Genomic DNA, 17,116 nt, shown 5'->3' on the forward strand with positions numbered 1-17,116 from the left:
AAAGTTAGCACCAAAGCTTTAGCAGAAAAAAATACCTGGGAATGCTGTACCAAATAATTCTTCTGTAACACCCCAAGGCACGTGTCCATTTTTCTTGTCAAGTGAGGACAATTTTGAATGATGGGAAATCATTAGGTATTCAGTTTTCAGTCCTGATTTGGATCCTTCTATTTTTGCATCCTAATATCAAACAATTTAAAATGTACATCTATTTTCCTTTATTTTTTAATAATTAAAAATACTACATTAGCATTTTTAATATCCCAGAACCCTCACCTGTTTCAGAATGGAGTAATTGACTGTTATCAATGCTTACAATGATGTTTTGAACTTGATGGAACTTATGTTGATAAATAAAGTTTATCTTTTTTATTTTTATCTTTTTTTTAGAGTTTAATATATTTATTTGAAAACCAGGTTCTGTGAAAGAGCACACTGAATAGCCACGTATCTTCTTCCAACCACAGACGTGGAGACCAGGTTCTCCGGGTCAGCGCAGCGGCAATGATACATGCATCGGGTAGTGGGTCTCAGCACAAGGTTGTTCAGAGGCACGTCCCACAGGAGCCACGCTCTTCTTCAGGTGAGCAATGAGATCCTCTGGTCCTTAGTCATCGATGTACTCGAACGGCTCTGGAGGTTCTGGCTCTTGCTCCTCCTCCTCAATCTTCGGGCCGTGTGCTGCCACAGGCTCCACCAGCTCTTCAGTGTCCTCACTGGTGTCCTTCAGAATGATGATGCCGCCGATGGAGAGTGGTTTGAAAGGCTGGTATCTACAGGTCTCTGGCATGGTAAGGACCTTAAGCTGGGCGGGCATAACTCGGGCTGGGTTATCCAGTAACTGAGTTTGGCTCAGGTTCTTTTTTCTTCTCTTTTTCTTCCTTTTTTTCTGCTTCATCCACTTCCATTTTCTCCTCCTCCTTTTTTTCTTTTTTCTTTTTCCTTCTTTTTAGCCTTGGCAGTAATAGATAACACAGCAGTGGAAACCTTTTCCTTTTCTTTTTCTTTTGGTACTTCCAGAGGAGCAGGATATGCAAATGTGGATGGTTTACAGTTGGATTTATACTGAACTTTCGGCATCTTTAAGTCCTTATTAAGGCCGATGACACAGGTAGGGGTATAAGCCAATGACAGGAAGTGTGAAAGAGGAAACCAGGACCAGAACTGTGTAAAGACAAGGACGCCAACCACAGAAGGCATATGAGTGTGCCCAGTCCTGGACTGTAAGGAGATTGTCACATTGTGACCACCTGCATCCAGTATGCCCTGGGCCAGAATAGCGCCAAACTTAGCCATGACATCATCATGCTTATCATTGATGACTTTGGAATACAGCTGTCTGAACTGATTCACCTTTGGACAAGTGATTTCAGTCTGCTGGATCATGATAAGAGCTGAAGCTATGAGAGCCCCTTGCCTTACGTAGTTCACAGGGTCATTTGTCATTGGTTCTAGCAAATTAATTGCTTCCTTGTTTCCTGTACCAGCACAGCAGATCCCCAGGGCCATCGCTGCTCCATAGCGTACATGAGGGTTGTAACTCTCTGACAATAAAGAGACAACACTCGGGCACTGCTCAGGGGTCCTGAATAAAATGAACCCAAGTGATTCTACTGCTGCCCTCCTGACATCATCATTGACATCGCTTACAGCAACATGTAGCAGGCGTCGAATAGCTTTGTTGTTACCAGAGCCACAATAAGCCATGGCTACGGTATACATTCCAGAACGTCGAAGAATTGGATCCTTATCACGACACAGAGACTCAATGAGAGCGTCAGCCTCTTCCATCCTCCCATACATCACTAATGCAATTCCAACAGCAAGCCCACGCAGAATCTTCTCATGTTGAGTTTCTTGTGCGTAGCCCACCATATCCTCAATAGCCTGAGCATTCTTAGAGCCCAACATAACCAAACCTAGGGCCAGGCCAGCTGCTTCTCCTGTTACAGCATCATCCTGATAAAGGTTTGTTTTTAGCAAATCGTACACATCCTGGCGTGCGGTTCCCATGGCAGCCAAACCAAGGCCCAGACTGCCACCATGTCGAACAATATCATTGCTGGCATTCTTAAGCTGATTAAGCAGATAGTCAATTATATCACCACCATGATTGGCATGAATGAGACCCAATGCATAGAGACCTCCACCTTCCTGATAGGCTGATCCAGGAGAAGTGTCCTTGGGAAGGTATGTCGCCATTAACTGTAACGCTTCCTTTTCATGACCCTTATGAATTACACCCAAACTGGCTGTGGCAGTAAATTTTGCCCAGTTAGTGGCTCTGGCCAACCATTCCAAGTTATCTCTAAGAAACTGGTCACTGGTAGTGCATAAAAGAGTGCATAAACAGTGCATAAAAGAGTTTGCTATAACAGTTGCTGTGTGACATACAGAATTCCGTACTGCATCCTTTGTGTTTTTTAGAATCATTAGGTCTGTGTTATTGTTTCGTATCAAGAACTGCAGATGTAATTCAATAGCCATTTCACCACTTAAAATTTTAATCATTTTCAAAGTCTGGTCCTTGGGTTCTGGACTCGCTTCTGGTGTCTTTGCTGTAAGTGCACTGCCTGTCTTTTCTTCTGTTTCCATTGAGTCACTGTCTTTCTCAGATCCTGTGACAGTACCCGTATTGGTGGATCCAGGTACAGAAGCAATAGGAGTGCCAACAGTTCGAAGATTCTGGATTACAGATGATAAAAACTGCTGGCTAGCACTTTCATACAAATCAAAACAAATCTGATAAGCCATCAGGAGGTTGTCTTCCTTTACCAGTTTTTCTAAGATATCACTCACGGCCTGAGGATTGTCTAAGAAAATTAAGCACTGGCAAACATTGATGAAATCAGGCTTCTCCAAGTTCATGTAGATCTTAACCAGAACTCTCAGGACTTTATTCCGAAACTGTTTATTCTGCATTAGAGACATGCAGAGCTTTAGACTGTACGCCAGCATCCCTGGGACATCGTTCGACTCCAGTATGGTCTTCTCAAAGACATCCAGTCTTCGTGTCTCCAGAGCAATGCCAATTGCCTGCTTGTATTTGTGATCATCTAGGCATCGCTGGAACATTTTATTCACAATACCTTCCAATCTCTGGTCAATTGGCTTTTTTTCTCCTTCAGGCAAATCTGCATTTTCTACACACTGTTTGGTGTAATGGTCAATGCATTTTGCTATTATAGTCTCCACATATTTAGAGTTATCATTGACATTGAAGAGGTCACCTGCCCCAAGGGCGTAATTCAGAGACTCCTCAAAAGCACCCAGGTGATAAAACACTTTAGAGGCCACCAAGGCTGCAAACTGCCTACTCTGGAAACCTTCATCTTCATACAAAACTTCTATTTTGTCTACCGACTCAGAAATTTCTGCCCAGAAGTCATTGACAACTGCATTCAATTTGTGTAATGCAAATTCCTTAAGTTGTGGTTCTTCTTCATCCAGAAGAGAAATAATTCCAGCGGCTGAGGTAATCATGGCTGCGCCCAGCACTCGCGCGTCAGCTTGCTCGCTGTCTGGACCGCGCCGCGTATCTGTCAGAGGAGGGCCCCCAGAGCTCCGAGACCCTTTTTTATTTTTATCTTTTAATTTCATTTCCTATGAACATTTTGATGCCCCCAGATATATATGTATGTTCTTGATTATATGTGTAATATGTATATATGCCTCTGTGTGTGCATTGTGTGTGTGATTATATGCATGTGTGTATATAAACATACATATATATACATTTATAAAAGCACATATACATGCAATTTTCCTGTGAGAAAACTTTTGTTTTGAGAAAGAATATTGCTTTTTTCCACATAATCATATTTTATATTATCTAACTTTGCTGTAAAGTTTCAAAGTGTTTTCCTTAGACAACAATGATGCAATTCTCAGGCCAGCACCGTGGTGTGGAAGGTTAAGTCTCCACCTTCTGTGTAGACACACCATATGGGCACCAGTTTGAGTCCTAGTTGCTCCATTTCCAATCCAACTCCTTGCTAATGTACCTGGGAAACCAGAGGAATATGGCCCAAGGACATGGGTCCCAGCACCCAAAGAAGACCTGGAAGAAGCCCCTGGCTTCTGGAATCTGCCTGGCCCAGCCCTGGTCACAGAAGCCATTTGGAGAGTGAATCAGGGGATGGGATATCTCTCTATATCTCTCTTTCTCCCTGTATGTCTCTTTCAAACAAATACATTAATCTTTTTAAAAAGAATGTTGTAGGGGTTGGCATTGTGGTATAGTGGCTAAAGTCGCCGCCTGCAGTGCCAGCATCCCATATGGGTGCCGGTTCGAGTTCCAGCTGATCCACTTCTAATCCACCTCTCTGCTATGGCCTGGGAAAGCAGTAGAAGATGGTCCAAGTCTTTGGGCCCCTGCACCCATGTGGGAGACCTGGAAGAAGCTCCAGGCTCCTGGCTTCAGATTCGTGCAGCTCTGGCCATTCTTTCATCTGGGGAGTGAACCAGCGTCTGGAAGACCTCTCTCTCTTTCTCTGCCTCTCCTTCTCTCTGTGTGTAACTCAGACTTTCAAGTAAATAAATAAATCTTAAAAGAAAAGAATAATAGTAATTACATAGTTTGTCATTGACAAAGGTTTAGGCAAAAGTTTAGAAACAAATCATTCTAAAACATAAACCATGTTGTTATTAAATTAGAAATATGATCTTATGTTTCATAGTATTTGTGCTTCTAAGAAAAAGAAAATCATTTTTGGCAAGAAAAATATTTTCCTATTTTTAAGAGATTTATTATTAGGATTATTTGGTAATCAATTAGAAAATGAAAGTACTAACAATCGTTCTCTTGGCTGTATTTTGTGTAAGGATTTCTTGCGCATTTCTGTTGCAATGGAAAATGTGTTTTCTCTGAAAGGTAAATCCTCATTACTTTTTCACGGAGACACTTTTTACCATCTACTTAAAGAGGAGGTGTCGATTTTTTAGGCAACTTTTCTTTCACCACAGCCTTCTTCAGTATCTTTCATCATAACATAACTCTCTCTATTCTAATGACCACCGACCTACAATCTCTGAGTCCTCTCGGCTCTTGGATACTTCCCAGTGGTTTGCTCCACTCCACTCCTAGTGTTAGCTTCATCAGCTCTGGTTCAGATTTGATCTACAAAATAAAGTGTCTAAATTTTATTACTTACCAGCATTACAGTAGCTCTGATTGAGATCATCTCATCTCTGCTTCATCTTGCTCTGTAATTTTGAATGCTGCCCTCTCTCCTCCTTGAAATGGAAGAATTACATAGAGAGTGGCTGTTTCTAACAGGCTTCATTTCTTCTACTTCCATAAACTAACCAGCATATTTCCTTTGAGCTTAATCTTTACTTCTACTTCTCTATTCACTAAATATGAACCTTATTCTGAATTAGAGTTTTTTTCACTGCTATCAAGGATACCAAAGGCACTCATGTCTTCTACTACCCATGGACTCCAGGGGAACTGACACTCAGGTCACACCAGAGTGATTTCATTGTAGAATATTTATTATTCCCATGGTCTGATTTTTCTTCATCTGGTCTCCCACACAGGTGCAGGGGCCCAAGCACTTGGGCCATCTTCTGTTGCTTTCCCAGGCCACAGCATAGAGCTGGATTGGAAGAGGCGCAGCTGGGACTTGAAACCGGTGCACATATAGGGTGCCAGCATTGCAGGCATTGGCTTTACCCGCTATGCCACAACACCGGCCCCTATTTTCCTATTTTCTAAATATCCAGTGGTTAGCTCCAATTTGAAATTTATTTAGGTGTGATAATGATTATATGCCATCTCATAAGTAAAAATATTCACTTATCTACAATACATTTTCAAGTTTTAGTTTCTTTTTTATTTTTTTTTCTGTATCCCTCTATGTAGACTAATAAAAGACAGTAAATTGTTTGGTGTAGCAGAGTCCCTGGGTTTGAGTTCTAAAAGCTCTACTACCTAGCTTTCTGCTAATGTGCATCCCTGGGATGTAACCTCATTGCAAGTTGAGGGCCATCTATCTGAGGGTGTTTCAAAAAGATTTTGGAAACTACACATTATTCCTCAATTCCAGGTTCCTCAAACTTTTTAAAGAATCCTTATATCATTACAAAGTACTAAAATTTTATATATGGAAACTGATCAAGGGGGCTGATGTTGTGTTGCAGCAGGTTGGGCTGCTGCCTGTGACACAAGCATCACATATGGGTGCTGGTTTAAATACCAAAAGCTCCACTTCTGATCCAGCTATCTGCCAATGTGACTGGGAAGGCAGCAGCAAATGGCTCAGGTGCTTGGATCCCTGCTATCCATGTGGGAGATCCAGATGGAGTTTCAAGCTCTTAATTTCCGCCTGACCCAGATGCAGCTGTTGTGTGCATTTGAGAAGCAAATGGAAGATCTGTTTTTCTCCATATCTCTCCCCATCTCTCTGTAATTCTGACAGTCAAATAAATGAATAAATTTTTAAAAGAATTTGACCAATAAATTTAAATACCTAAAATAACACACAAAGCTGGAAATGTTTATATAGATGAAGTTTTATTTCATAATGACTTTATCTACAATCATTCTCATTAGTATTCAGAAAAACGAAATCAGAAACATCCTAAAAAGAAAGATACCACAGAATCTTAGTCCCTGGATCTCATATTATGGAAAGCAGCCCAAATGTGTGTGAGGATTTTTTGCATCTACTTTGAAAAGCAAAAATCCCCCAACATGCATCATACACTGTAGTTCATCCTACATTTTTTTTACTCCATAAGAGAACTTTAAGAAGAATTTGTTAACACTGTATCTTCCTCTGAGAAATAATTTTGCAAATGATGAAACTCCAGTGTGGAAGATAGCACCGAACTTTTTTTTATTTTAACAAATAGGCATTAAAATGATGTGAATAGCTCAAATGCAATGCACACTTTTTCCTAGCTCACAAAATAGATCATGCTCTTTTTCCACAGGCTGACTCACAGACCTGGGTTTATCCTGGAACGTTACTCAATATTTCCTTGGATTGGGACCCACTAGGATCAGAGGAAATGGAGGTGCAGGAGGCAGACCAATTTACTACATTCTTTGCTTCAAAGTGGTTCTCGACATTTCTATTCATACTATTTGGTGAGCATTAATAACATGCCCACATCTTGATAGAGGACAGAGATTGATAAAAGTGTATAGTAAGGACAGTGGAGAAACTAGTTACTCATTCCATTTCTCTTACCACCAAATACAGAAATACTTGCTTCTGGTTAGTTCATTGTGCCTATAATTATAACTTCAATGTTTTCCTTGACATAGATATTAAGTCTGCCTTACAATGTTGCTTTCTTTCTCTCATGCCTGCTCCAAATTTTGTGGATGCTAGCTTAAAACATTTGTAAGAATAAACTTGGATGGAAAAAACAATGCCTTTAATGTGGCCTTTGCTACATGCCTGTATGCCTTTTTTTTTCCCTGAAAATTATTAATGGTCTCTGGAGAGCAAACGTTGTGTGGACTCCAAGAGCTGCTGACATTTTAGCCCTGCTACTTGTTGGTCAGTCATATATGAGCTAATCTTGTTCTTGAAATACTTTGCTAAAAGTAGCATGTAAAGCCAACACACACTAACACTCAGGCTCTTTCCAGCAATTTTTTTAGAACCATGGTCTTAGATCTTCTGCCTTCCCACTTATCTTTGGCAGCAGTTTAGCTAAATATTTTGATCCTGCATAGCATAGGTCCTCAACTTCCCAGCCTACATCAATTTCCTGTTGCCTAGCTGTTAAGCCCATTCTACCTATTATAGCTTTTGGGTTATTAAATAGTATAAATAAGACCACTTAATTTCTTTTTTTAAACTTTTATTTAATGAATATAAATTTCCAAAGTACAGCTTATGGATTACAATGGCTTCCCCCCCATAACATCCCTCCCACCCGTAACCCTCCCCTCTCCCACTCCCTCTCCCCTTCCATTCACAAGACCACTTAATTTCAAGATGTCAACTTCTAAATCAGGAAGGGTCTAGTAAACTGTAATAAAAATATATATCCACAAATGTATGTTCAACACAAGATCACTATACATATTCAGGGATGGTATTCCTGATAAATGGGCAGTTCTTTTCCATACTGTGGCTTAAGGGTGAAAATTCCCCTATCTTCTGTTAGCCCCTGGGGACATACTAAATTTTATGATCTTGAAGAAGGATAAAAGCAGTGTATAGTAGGCACAAGCTTATTACCTTGCTCAGAAAATGATAGTTGCCATTTATCATTATGCTGATATGACCTAGTCACAAGGCCATTGCTGGCTACAAGATGTCTTTAGAAATGGAGCCTCGTTCCATCAAACAGGTACAGCAGTATATGATAAAATGGAAAGGTTTTGGTGGCAACCAACTCTCCCTGCCGTATTATATAATAAACATTTTAATGTGCCTATATAGATTATGAAGCACTCATGCAGACCCCATTGTATAGTATGAATATCTCAGCAATTTTAAAACACAAGAAAACTGATCTGCAAAAAAGTCATGTGTTGTGATACAGTAGGTTAAATGGAGTGCCTGGAATTGAGTTCTGCCTCTGCTTCTGGTCCACATTCCTGCTAATACACACCCCAAGAGGTAGCAGATGTAGCTCAAGTATCTGTGTTCCTGATACTCATGTGGGAGACCTGGATGGAGTTCCTGGCTAGCTTCAACCTTGCCTAGGCATTTTGGAAGTGAACAAGTGAATGAAAGATCTCTCACTCTCTCTCTCTCTCATTCTTTTCCTCTCTCTCTCTCTCTCCCTCTCGCTCTTTCTCTCTCTCTCTTTCTTTCTCTCTCACACTCTTTTTCTTTCTCTGTCATTTTGCTTTTCAAATAAATAAACATAAATAAATAACACTTACAATTTATCTGCAGGGAAATATAGTAGTGAGTCCAAGATTATAGAGTTTTTATGAGTCAAAACATGGACATAAACTCAGGACTTCTCTTTCCAAATCCCATGCTCTTCCAAAGAAATTGGTTAGAACAAAAAAGAAAAAGAATGACTGTGTTCAACATGATACAAACTTTGAAATTAATACCTTCAAGTGATCTAATAAATGTTTAATGAATGTTTTATCAGAAACACATGGCCAGTAATCTTAGACTGTTTATCATTATATTTTCCTTACAGTAATAAAGCTACAGACCCTAATCCAATTAGTGAATTTAGCAGGGGCATTTTCTTCTTTCATAACTTTAAAATTGGTTAAAGAGCCTTCAGCTACAACTCTTTTCCCCTTAAGGGAAGAAATGACTTTTTCTTTCTTTCTTTTTTTTTTTTTTTTGTGGTGTATGGAAACTTGTAGTAAGTATTTTATAATGGATATAGTTAGAGGTTTATTTAAGACTTCAAAATCAATTTTCTTAATGCACAATGTACATTAGGAAATTGATTCTTATTAGATAGTAATTTATTGCTCTATTTTATTTTTGAGAAATGCTGCTTGTTAGGAGACTCTAACAGTTTTTACTGTTCCAAAGGTGAAAAGACAAACAAAAATTCGATGAAAACAAATTTTTCTTTTTTGTGCTTTTGAAACATCAAAAAATAGTCTGCATTATGCAGCAAATTTTTCCTATCTGCCTGATCAATACTCAACTTCAAATATATTAGTCATAGAATCATAAATTTTAAAGTTGGAAAAACATTTTGAGGTCATCCTATCCAATTTCTTATTGAACTTCAATAGATATTGCTAGTATAGTTAAAAAAAGTTGACCAGTGGTGTGGAGAATTCATTTTCCTTCATAGATTATGCAATTTAGCTTATTTCCTTGGCCAAATCATTGTTGGTAATAGCTAACTTTCTTTGAGTAGCAAGGAGTGTTCCAATGGTCTGCCCCTCCATTGTACAATGGTGTTCCAATTGGCTCTTTATTTTTATGAGCAAAGTCTTACTAAGTTTATGGCTGTTCATAGTCTTTGTTATTTCAAATTATCCAAATTTATTTTTTGTGCAGCAATGATATCTTATGATTTATTAGAAGCAAAATGTATTTCATTTACCTTTTTTGGTGTTATCAAGTCTCAATAATTAACTACCAACTAAAGAAAGAAGGCTAACAAATTTAGAACTTTTTGCACAATATTATTGATATAACAACACTTATAATTACCAGTATAAATTATCTATTTTTATAGTAAAATTGCTGTCTACGTATAAAAATTAAAATTGTTCATCCAATAGCTAGGACTACTTCAGATTAAAATAACTCTACTAAAATTTTTAATAAGCATATTGGACTTGGTACATAATTAACAAAGGCTGTCTGTCTAATGGTAGATTTATTTATTTCCAGTCCTTAGTAAGATACCAGGTACACTTTGAATATAGCTGTCATTATTTATGATTATAGATAAATTGTGATGAGGAATGCCTTTCTTAGGATTCATTATTCTATCATTTTTTTCTTCAATGACTTTAGGAGAAAATTATTCAAGCTATGAAACCACAGAATAGTCTCTACATTGGGATTTGTGGCTCGCTGTCTGAAATTTGGTCTAGACAATAGTAAATTCCTCAATTGTGAACAGGCTGCTTACAATAAATTGCCAACTTGAACACTGATTTAGCTGAAACATTACATTTCATATTTCAATATTGCATTCCATTTGATTGTACTAAATGTTGGACATAGCAGTAGAATTCTGGTCTTGATTCTGCGATCTAGCTATGAGATTCTGAGGCTTGGATACATCCCAGAGGACCTTGCAGACTGCCCAGAACATTGAACAACAACTCTTTGACAGCAAACAATAGACTATGTATGCTTCTTTCCTAGTTGTTCCATGATAAACACCAGAGTGAAAAGCCCAGTATTTAATGTCAGGTTCTTCCTGTGTGTTGGTAACACCCTTGAAACTAATTTGGGCATCTTGGTAACTGAGTAAATTCTTACAGGTCACTAAAGACACTAAAATGGACATTTATTGGAAGACATAGCTTCTAAAATTACATAATTCCCTCCCAGAAATGTTGGCAAAGTCAAATAATGTAATTCTTTCTTCAGGAGCTTGCCTATGAGAATGTGATTCAGAGCATGTTTCATTCATTATTTTCATGCATTCAGAAAAATGTTAATTATGTACATTGTACTATTCTTAACGTGGCCGTGTGTTATATCCTTTCCCTAAAATAATTACAATTTAATTAGGGCAACAATATGCACATAAGTAAATGTAAGTGGTAACCCAAAACAATAGCTTCCCAAAAGGATTGAACAACAAAGTATCATGAAATGTCAAAATGGGGCAAACAAATTTAATAGACGAAAAAATCAACATAACCAGCTATTAAATGTAGATTTTAGGGAGAAAATGGGGCTGACTCCAATCCGCAAATAATGAAAACATGTGGATTGTGGAAGAAAGGGGAACCAGGTAGGCAAGAATATGCATGTTTAGAGGGATAATGAATAGTTAATTCTGACAGTAGCTTGGTATCTGTGGGTGTGAATTCCTGTTGGAATTTGTAATAAAAATAATTGGATATATATAATATCTATCTTCCAGCTTTCTAGAGTTCAAGATGAACTGATAAAATATGATTTCAAATCAGTGTAGAAATTACCACCATAGCTATTAATGACTCCTGGTTACAATATTATAACTGCCCTAACATTAATATCATTATATTATAATTTATCACCTTGTGATAGTCTTCTCATCTGCAAAATGGGAGGATTAGTGAGTGCCTCAATTTCCTCACAGACTGTAAAATACTAAAATCTATTATAAGAGAGGGTTTTTGGTAATAGCTTTTTAGAAATTGAAATAATTCATTTTAAGTAACCAATTAAAATCATGCAACAGTGGAAGCAGTACATATTTATAATTAAGATTTCAATAAAGCATACCAACTCATTTTACTGCAGAATAATAAAAATGAAACTTTTGAATCTCAATCTATAACTACTAAGGAAGATATTTTTACATTTACTTCTTTTTAAAATATTTATGTATTTATTATTGTGATTTGTTTGTAAGGCAGGGAAAGAAAACGAGAGGGAGAGGAAAAGGGATAGAGAGAGGGAGAGGGAGAGAGATTGAGAGAGAGAGAGAGAGACCTTCGCTAATACACTTCCAAAATACCCACAATACCAAGTTTTGGTCTAGGCTGAAATCCAGGTTTTCCACGTGAGTGACAGGGACTCAAGTACTTGAGTTATAAACTGCCAACTCCCAGAACATGCATTAACGGAAAGCTGGAATCCAGAGAAGAGCCAAAACTTGAACTCAGGCCCTCTGATATGGGAAACAGGTGTCTTAAGCAACATGGTAACCACCATTAACCAAACACTTAACCAAACAGCCATCACCACCTTTACCTCTTCTCTGATGTGCACCACATTAGTCAGTTTTTGTTGCTACAGTGAAACATTGGAAACAGGCTGCTGATGAAGAAAAAAGTTTTGTTTCCCTCCTAATGTTGGAGGTTCACCGACTGAGATCAGGTAGGTCCTGTGAGTTCTGCCTTTGGTGAAATCTTCCCAGCTAACAGAGTCCTAGGATACCCTGCAGCTTCAAGTGGAAGAAGAGGTGCATGTCTATGTGTGTCTCTCCTGACGAAGCTGCCATGATTTGATTGTATGGGCCCCAATCTAATAACTAAATCCAATCTAATCATTTTCCCGTAGGCCTCGCCTCTAACGAGCATAATTAGATTAAGTCAGTTTAATCTTTGCAACATTAGTGTAAGACTTTGAGACCAAGATTTTTAACAAATGAGCCTTGTGGTGTACCCAAACTGATATTCAAAACAAAGACTCCCTGAAAGCAATATATATATATATATATATATATATATATATATATATATATTGTTTTGGACATTGACCATATATATAGTCAGAGAGATAGGAAAGGAACCGCCACTGAAAGTGAGATTTAAATAATACTAAAGTACCCACAGGGTGTGACTAATAGAAAAAAGTGAGACTATTCAGAGCCCACAGACAACAGGACAAAGAGGCACCATATCCTTAGAAGGCTAGGATCAGGCATGGTTGTAATAACAGGCCTGGCTGAAAACTTGTGTACCAAAAGTGAAATTCTCTCATCTCCTTTATAATTCCTTGTAAACACAATCCTGCCCAAGGCAGGATATGGAATCAATTCTCTGGACAAACAGGACCTCGAGTATCGTTCCTATAAGAGTATAAAAGTCAATTCAGACCGCCACAACATAAGCCACAAACTAGTGGCTTTAGTGATAGGTATTTACTTTCTCATGGTTCTGGACTATTACAGCATTTACTTTGTTACTGATCAGTCTAAAGCAGGAAGACAATGTGACTCAAAAAATGACAGTACATAGCATTGTCAGAAGAAAAACCTAAGCATTGTCCACATTCGTTATATACTAATATAAAAATATTTTCCATGAGCATTTGTATTTGCTGTTTGTAAAATATGGAAGAACATTTTACTACTGGAAAAAAGAGATCAAATCAGGGTCTATTTCACTACCAACACACTTTTGTCTTTATGAATTATATAAACATACTGTGATAGATTTCACAGAATAGTGCACAACCTAATCAAGAAACCAGTTTCATGTTCTACCACTTGATATAGCTGTATGATCATTACAAATAATCCAACTTTTCTAAATTTCTTCACTGGTTAAGAGGACATGAAATATAATTGAATGCAAACTCATTTTTAATTAGGTGATGTTTTATAAATGACTAAATTACTTTAGTATTCAAAATAAGTGATCTCATGAGTCTATTTGGAAGACTATGTTAAAACAGATGAAACACATCAGCAGTGGAAGGCATTTAAACTCAGAGATGCCAATCTAGTCATATAGACAGATAAGTGCTGAAACATGTCTGGTAACTCTATCATTTAAGTCAAACTTAAAACCCAATCTGGTTATTAACATCTATGTATTTCTGATAGATATAATTTACATATATCCAAATTAGTAGAGGTGAATTGCTTTAATACAGTATGTAGGTGAGGATTTGTGAGGTGTATGATATTTGTGTCTAGAATTTGGGGAAATTTCAGAATAAGGAAATGAATCTGAAAAGTAACATAAGTGAGCATTTCCAAGTGTTAAAAAAAAATGAAGTAAAACTGATTTGGACTTGATTTAATTTTTCTTTTAAGTTTTTCTATGAATAATTCATTGAGTTCTACCAGAAAAAGGAAAAAATGAGTAAATCTATTTTTTCTATTTAATGATTCTTGGCCCAAATTAACGATTTTTTTTTTTAAAATCAATTCAAAACTGTATGATTGCCAGGTACTGGCAAGTTCACGCTGAGTGCAGTGGTGAAAAGCAGAATTCCAAGTCTCACAGTTGTTATACTAGAAGTCAGACTATGCCTGTAAAGCAAAGCAAATACTATTTTGGAATAACAAACTGCCTAGTATTCTTCACCATCTTAGAAACATATTGGAATATTAAAAATTAATCTGATGTTGATCACATTGTTTGAAGTCACTCCAAGTCAATATTGAATGGGAATGGTAACATGCCTTAATTCCTGGCAGAATTGATACTATATTTATCAAAACTCCTGAGTTTGATGTTCAGCAAAATAATGATTAAAGTCTTAGTACTCTGACTGGCACACAGGAAGTCTTCAATGACTGCTAGGTATTGCATTGCTATGATCAAGGGCCCAGTTTTAGAGTGGGCTGGAAAAAGGAAGAAATGGGCAATTAATGCACGGTTCTACATGTGAATAGAGTCCACAGATTTCTTTTTCTAATCCTACTAGAAGTTCATAACAATAAAGAAGGCTATGTGAATTAGTTCTAAGAATGAATATTATATACAGTTCTACATTCTTAAAGTTTTGAGTTACTATCTCAATTATATTAAAGCCAGGAATGTGTGTTGAAACAAGTCAAAATATTCTCTCTCTATTTATAAATAGACACACACACACACACACACACACACCCCAACTATTTCAGTCTTTTTTATTAAATAGCTGGCGATTTGATAACTGATCTATATTTCCTCTTTTTTAAGGTTTGTAAACTGGCCATTTAAAAAATTTAATACAGACAGCTTGTAGCCATGATAAAATACATTTTTCCTCTATTGGGTATTTTACTACTGCATGTAACCAAATAATTTACTGGGAAAGTATATTCTTTAATACTCCACTAAAGTTTCGTGATGTGGAAAAATATGTTTTGTAAAGAACAATAATATTTGGCCTTCCTAAATCATGGCATTCTCTTGAAACAAAAACAAAAGGAGCAACACCCATTTCTATGCAAAATAAAACTTAGTCTTCATACTGTTAACATTCTTATTCTTTGTATAAATGACTGCATAATTTGTTAATCAATAACAGATCTCTATTTCTTTATTTCTTACCTCAACCAGAGCTGGAGTATTAGTTTCCCAGGGCCACTGCCACAAAATATCACAAATTGGGTGGCTTAAAAAAACATAAATTTGGTGTCTATTATTTCTGAAAGCCAGAAGTCCAAGATCAAGGGGTCAGCAGGATTGACTTTCTCTGAGAGCTCCTGGGGAAAATCTGTTCCATACCTTTCTTCTTGCATCCTTGTAAGCAACTTCACATGGAGTCCTCTCTGTGATTCTATCACTTCACATAGCCATCTTTTTATAAGGACACTGCTTGTATTTGAATAGGAAACAGTCCTCCTCCAGTCTGACAGCATCTTAATTTAACGTCTTCACTCACCCTATTTCCAAGTAAGGTCACAGTCTGCGATAATGAGAATTAGGACTCCAACCTCCAACCTGTCTGTGTGTGTGTGTGTGCTGAGGGAGAGTGGGAGGGCACAATATAAGTAGAGGCAGTTAGTGACCTCATGGTAATTTTACTTTAGTATGATTTTTATTGTTATTTACTAATTCATGTTCACTTAGTCCTCTTATTTCATGTGGGGGGGGAGAATTTTTTTTTCTATAGATAATTAAGTTCTAGAACTTGATTTTTTGAGATATCTAGGAAGCACAACTGATCTACTCAATGCCAGATATGTCTTTCTTAGTATTACACTGCAGAGTTGGAAACCAGCAGGTCTGAATCATAGCAGAGAAGAAGTGAAATGAGTGTAACAGGGACTTCCTGGAAAACCGTACTATCAGGGCTAACCTAGGTGCTGGTGTGGAAAGCCAGAATTGAGATGAGAGAGAGGAGTCAATTTTGAAGTCACAGGGCATAAATAATTTATGGTAATCAGCTGGATCTGAAACAACCTCTTTAGGTAAAAGCAGAAGTTGGGGGAGGATAATCCTATGAGTAATTGCAGTTAGGGTCATTGAAGAAATTACTGGGTCAAACCATGCTCATGGGTGAAAATTGGAGCTTGGAAAAATTCTGAACATTTTAACAGGTGGGTGCATGCTCCTAAAAAGATGCAAAGATGAAAACCTTGAAAAAAAAGCAGAAAATTGATAATAGATGTAAGAGGTAAACAATCTGGACAAGCTCCCCAGTCCCTGGGAAAGATGGAACAAAGGAATCTAGGCACGTGTCTAGAAAAGAGCTGAAAGGTGAGCAAAGGAGCACACAGTGATGACCTAGGGCAGGGACCTAAGCAGTCCCAGGCAGGCAGCTATGAAATCCACATGGATTCAGCTAGTGGGAGCTAGCCTGGTGGGTTTTTCTCCCAGAAAAGGGAGCTTGATGTATGTGAAGGAACTTGAGGGAATGAAGGGACTGGAGATGAGAGAGGACAGGGCCACAGAACCCATACTCCTGTTACAAAATTTTTATTCCAGCACACCTCGCCTCAGCAATCTGGGTGATTCAACACCCTCTGGATGAGGTTGGAAAATCTAGTTTGAATGAATCCATGAGGTTAGCAGACAGAGTAGAACAAGTTCTCTCTTTTCACAAAGGAAAAACATGAAGGAAAATCTCACCTTTCATTTTCTCAGTCTTGGGAGAAACAAGACAAAGATCTTATTTTCTTGATTTTTTCAACTATAGGTATTTGATCTTAATTTACCACTAAGCAAAAGTAGACTAAATTTAGTAACGTAGCTGTGGGCAGGCATTTCCGCACACTGGTTAAGATACTGCTTGGGGTGCCTGCATTCTATATCAGAGTGCCTGGATGTGAATCTTGGCTCCACTTTTGATTCCAGATTCCTGCTACTGTGCACTCT

At 37.7% G+C, this 17,116-nt stretch overlaps 1 pseudogene; it reads right to left on the reverse strand.

Annotated features, from left to right (window-relative positions):
• Positions 1-365: 365 nt before the first annotated feature.
• LOC149126923 (26S proteasome non-ATPase regulatory subunit 1 pseudogene) lies at positions 366-3,571 on the reverse strand (annotated as a pseudogene).
• Between the last annotated feature and the right edge of the window lie 13,545 nt (positions 3,572-17,116).

Source organism: Oryctolagus cuniculus, chromosome 4 (genome assembly GCF_051225735.1).
Source record: "Oryctolagus cuniculus isolate XC-2025 breed Fujian yellow rabbit chromosome 4, ASM5122573v1, whole genome shotgun sequence".
NCBI lineage: Eukaryota > Metazoa > Chordata > Mammalia > Lagomorpha > Leporidae > Oryctolagus > Oryctolagus cuniculus.